We start from the raw sequence: 6,000 nt of genomic DNA, 5'->3' as shown, positions 1-6,000 counted from the left end.
CCGTTCTGGAGTTAATCTGGAACCTTTTGTTCTGCACCTGGGTGCGATTACCATGCTAACATCTGCAGAAACCAACTGCGCCAAAGGGGGAAATGAACAAGAGTTTGATTTAAATAAAATAAACAGCACAAGTGTGAAAACACTCTAGCTGCCAGTACCTAAGCGATAACAGGGACATTCAGACAGTGCAGAAGTTGTATCCACACATGTCCAGAAAACAGTTTTATGGAAAACTATTCATTTCACTATTCCTGCTGTTTACAGGGATTCTTATTTAACCATAACTTGGAGATATCGATTAAGATGGTCTTACATGTCTGATGACATTTCACTGGTTGCTATGGTGCACATGAAGCTACAGTGTGATCAGTGTTATTGCCATGGTGACAGCATTTCCCCTTTGTGTCCTGCAGGATCAGACTACATTGTAGGCTGCTGATAAGTGTGTGTGTGTGTGAGAGTCTTCCTGCAGGTGCAGTGCACATGCAGCAGCACACAATTTATCCAGTTTCGCTTTACTGTTTCCATGTTCTCATCCCTCCACCCTGCAGTTCAGCCCTCCCCTTCCAAAGTCTTTCCTGTCCGCCTGAGAAGCAGAGACATGCCCTGGTAGCGCTGACCTCACCCACAGACCCCAAGGAGTTGCTGTCCATTACTGTTTCACAGTCAAGCCAGTTATCCCTGCATGCACTAAAATAGCACTGGCTATTTGCCTTCACATCCACTCCCTATTAGTAGTCACATTAGCTCCCACCACTGTCATTGTTTTATAAGAGGCCTGGGTGTAGAGTGCTGTGCAAAAGGTAAAAAAACAAACAGGAAGATAAAGATTTGATGGCGCTGATCTTTTTGCAGGTTATGACTCTGATTTTTTTCTTTATTTGATATTAAACTAACCTTTAAAAACCACTGAATTATATTTATGTAAGTGAAACCATGTGAGAAGCCTCTGGGAGTCACAGCCCAAACACAGCTAGCTTTTTTTTCCCTGAGTGTATGTTACATTTAATAATCTTCTTTTACTTTTAATCTGAAATGGAAGCAGCAGCTGTCAGATAAATGGAACAAGTAAAATGTAACATAAAACGTTTCTCCGACTCAAAATACTCCGTTGCTGAGGAACAGAATCAACTTTTTGGTATTTCCTTGCCTGGACTATTGCGCACACATAAAGTCATAAACCCTCCAAGGTGATTTTATTACTAAATCCCCTTGGAGGGTTTAGGAGAGCGCAGGTATAGGTTAACTCACAGATTCACAAAAACAATCACTCAGAGCCTTCCAATTTAAAAATGTAATAAAATTGTAAGTAAATATTTCACATTAATTAACCTACTTCAGTAAAAAGACAAGTGTCACTTATATTCATTATCATTCATAAATCATTTAAACAGGTTGCTTAAACAGGTCATTTAAACAATGAACTTTTTCTTAAGAGTGTACAAAAACACATAAATTCTACATGTTCAGTAATGAAGAAACACATGTACGATTGTATAGTATAGGTAAGAGAATGTAGGTTCTTATTTTTTGGAGGGTTTTCCATTTTTGTTCAGCAAAGTGTAGATCGGTATGAGCAAGAGGTACAGCCTGTTTTTGTATAAACATGAAGATTTTCCTCTTAAATTTTCTTGACTGATATATATGAGTCTTATAAGTGAGACTAGATGGTGACTGTCTCGTAAACCCGGTCACTAAAATGTGTTCCCTGACCATTTGACAAGGGGTAGCAGAAGGTTGCTTTATGTTGCTACAGGAAATTGGTCAAAGACAGGTATACAGCACTAGTAGATTGCCAAAGTCACTTGTAGTTTGTATTTGCCAATTTGCCTGCAAATGCTTAGCTTGCTAAGCAGTGAAACTGCAAAGCGTTTGACACAAAATGGAAACAGAGACAATTTGGCTTTAAAGTAAAAGCTGCACATTTTGAAACATATCGGTTTCAGCGGTAAGGCACAACTTTCACTTAGAAGGTAAATGTCCTGCATTTCAGCTTTGCATCTTACTAACATGTTTAAAGACAAACTTCAGGCGACTGCAGCAACCTGCTGGCAACCAACAGGTTTTTGATCCATCTCACCCCTTTGTGACAGATTTCGCACAGGAACAGCCAGCAACTATTTGCCAACTGTTTGAAGAATACGCATGGACACTGTCAGGGCTAAAGGCTCATGTTGATTCTTTACTTGCACAAGTGCAGAGTTATGTACCTCAGTCCAAAATAATACTAGGTCTAAGCGTTTGCGTTGCTTATTGAAGAGTTGAAGCAGAAGGTGACTGGAGTCTGTGCATTTAAAGTAGTAAAGGATCTTAAAAATACCGGCATACAGATATGCAAATAAAGATCCTAGTTTAGTTAATTTGCAATTAGAATTTAAATGAAACCAGCGAGAAAGGTTAGAGGGAAGTGAGATAGGCTGCAATACATAGCATACACATACACATTTTTCTAAGTAGGTGAAAGACAAAAGGATTGAGCTCCAGTGGCTCAGTTTTTAACAGTGTACTGTATTTTAAGTTAATGTAGTGGAGTCAAAAGTTCATATTAAAATGTACTAGAGTGGAGTACCTTTAAATTGTTGCTAAAAGTACAGCAGCTGCTGTAAGTAGACATAACGTGGTTACTGTCACGGTCAAAAAAGAATTGGTTGATGGAAGAGAACAATAGCTGTGGTTCAACGTGTTTTAATGCCGCGAGAATAAAGTTCAGCTTTAGGATAATAACCCACACAGATTCACAAGATGTCTTACTAAATGTGGCATCACATTTTCAGTGCCATGTACACGGAAAGAGCAGGAAAAAAATCAACAGTTTATTTTAAGAGCAAACAAAGAAAGAGCGTAGCAGCGAGAAAGGTCAGGGGAATCAAACAACACAAAGGAGAAAACACCACCTACAGCAACTTCATAAGTGATTGTATTAAACTCTCCTTTCATACCTTTTCGACATGTTTAAAAGATCGTGTCAGGTTAGCAACAGATGTGTCCCATTCTGTTCTCATCATAACAGAGTGAGTCTGATTGATTTATCTGCTGTACTTTTAATACGATTTTTGTATTTTTTAACATAATCTGTTTGTAATAATCTCTGTTGCCACGACTTTTGTCTTCATTATCTTTTAACTTTACTTTTCTTGCTTTGAGCTGTTGTAACAAGTAAATTTCCCCAGCGTGGGATCAATAAAGTCTTATCTCATCTTATCTTAACATAATTTTTGCTACAGCTATGCCAGGCTTTGGATGGCACTTTTGAAACTCACTGATACCCACTTTGCAGTAACTCACTGATAACTGCGTCAACGCGCTGACTGTCTTACTCATGGCAGAAACGTGCCAAACACCTACTGAGACATATATAATGATTTGATACTGAACCATTAGAAGCTGAGTGGGCCTAATGACAAATGCAGGAGGGAAATTTTGCTGCAGTTGGTGGGCCTTCTAAATCATTCATTGTGAGCCCCGCTCCTCAAACCCTACTAAAATCAATTGAACCAAAACTGTTTATGCATTCACTCCTTATACTCAGTGGCACATTACGTTCTGCAATGCAAATAAGGGTGCTGGTAATGAAGCTTATACAGTGTGAAAAGGCCAATTATTCTAGTATGTGGTGGCTGGGACAAGAGTGTGCTTGGGCTCCCTCCAGGCTAAAGACAGAACCTAGTAAACACCTCATCACCTGATGAGACACACACACACACACATATATATATAGTGCAGAAGAGCCTCATGACTATTGTGAAACGTGCAAAGACACCCTGCAATAAAAGGCGCACATAAACGAGGGCAGAGGGATGCATTAAAAAGCATATGTAGATGATTGCATGTAAACATAAACAGAGAAGTACATCCAAGAGGTATAAGAAGGTGCACATGCATCAGCTCAGCATCGAAACACTGTATACAAAAAATAATAATAAGTATCTGCATATTTGCAAGCGCAACCTTGCCAGTGGATGAGATGGGAGGAGAGGACAGGGAGTGGAAAAACGTGAGGTGAAGATCACGGCTTTGTGGGTTTTTTAAAAAATTATTATTTCAAGCATTTGCTGCTCACTTGTTGTTTGTTTTATGCATATGCTTACAAAATGTGTGTTTGTGTGTGTGTGTGGAGCGTAAGAACAACATAGAACTGAGAAAAGTGAAGCATGGCAGAAATAAGATCAAATCGAGGAGACGGAGAAAAGGGGGCAGACGGCAGAGGAGAAAACAGGAGAGGCGTGCAGCAGGAGGCCACTTGTGTCACCAGTTGCAGAGGGTCATGGAGGGGGAGGTGAAAATTAAAACACGCAGGCGGCGTCTTGCACCTCAGCCCATGCCCTCGTTGGTGTCAGTGGCCTGTAGATGAATGTGTGTGTGCAGGATGGGTTCTTGGGGTGGGGGTGGGGGAGTGGGTTAATGGGTGAGGGATATCTCAGAGGTGCAGAAATGCGCAGGTGAGCCGCACGCTGCATATTTCAAGAGTCTCATCACAGTGCAGCAGGGGCACCTGAGCGTGGGGCGCGCCATGTGCCTCCCTGCTCGTCAGACAAATTATTCTGATGTCTCATTGTGTAGAGCAGGGAGTGTGGATTAGAAGAGGCGAGACCTGTTTGTTGGGTTGACAGAAAAGTGTGCGAAGTAAAGTAGTTAGTCATACTCGGAATGGTTTCGGAGAAGAAGCCGCATTCATCTGTTAATGTGCCAGTGCTGTTTTCTTAAAGCAGGGGATGGGATACATGTTTGGAGTTCAAATGACCTATAATATTCAATAGGATGTGCATAATAGTAAATGGTGAGCGGGTGTGTTACTAGATGGATTTGTATAAGCAAGATTGTCACTGTGCTGGTATAGTTTCTATTTTAGGTACATAAGTTCACAGCCAGTGTAGGTACACAGTACATGGTTGGTGTAGTCATGAAGGTAAATAATGTTAGTGCGTAATGCTCTATATTTTCTCACCCTCAGTGGTTACCAACTTGAGTAAGTAGCCAACCAGTTAGCGAAAAATTTTCAGCCCACAGGTGGAGGCTATTCCCTCAGCAGTGATGGCAATGTCTGTGCTATTTAGCTAGCTAACAGGTACACATTTATGCTTTCACGCACGGATGTTAAGTGCAGTGCTGGGGTCTTTAATTTAAAAAAGTAATATACTACATATTACTGGTTACTTTTCTTAAAAGTAATGTAGTACATTACTTAATTACTTGCTGGGTTAAGTTACATTACTTTCTCGTTACTCTATAAAATGACCTGAAACAACTGTCTTATAATTAGTAATAACTAGTTAGCAATACAAACCATCCATCCATCCATTCGCTTATCCTTTTCAGGGTTGCGGGGGAGCCTATCCCAACTATCTTAGGGCAAGAGGCAGGGTACACCCTGGACAGGTCACCAGTCTGTCGCAGGGCTAACACATAGACAAAGACAACCATTCGCACTCACATTTGTTCCCACATTCACACCTATGGGCAATTTAGAGTTTCCAATTAACCTGTCCCCACTACCTGCATGTCTTTGGACTTTGGGAGGAAGCCGGAGGACCCGGAGAGAACCCACGCAAACACGGGGAGAACATGCAAACTCCACACAGAAAGACCGTGCCACAGCGCAGCCCAGCAATACAAACCTTAGGCTATAATCCCAAACACCAACATAAGTCCCTATTTTGATGAGGACACATACATTTTTATATATGACCCGCTCATCACAGCTTTTGTTACCTGAAGAAGTTTGGGCTCTGGCTGCTATGATGAGGTCGGCATTCACTTAGCTTTAAAATCACAACGACATCTTGGCTAGCTTGGTGTTAGCATCCTGTCTATACCGATGCTTTGCAAAGAGTGATAGTTGTGTTAGCAGTACAATCCAGTTGTTGCTGTCCTGGACATTTGCGTTTCACCATCACGTTTGTCCTGCACACAGACTGAAATCAGCTGATTGCAGCGCAATTGCACAAAAACAAAAAAAGCACGTCTCTGTTTGATATTTTTCAGCGTGCAGACAACTGAAGA

The sequence above is a fragment of the Neolamprologus multifasciatus genome, chromosome 7 (genome assembly GCF_963576455.1).
Source record: "Neolamprologus multifasciatus chromosome 7, fNeoMul1.2, whole genome shotgun sequence".
In the NCBI taxonomy this organism is placed as follows: Eukaryota; Metazoa; Chordata; class Actinopteri; order Cichliformes; family Cichlidae; genus Neolamprologus; species Neolamprologus multifasciatus.
Note: the sequence above shows the minus strand (reverse complement) of the source record.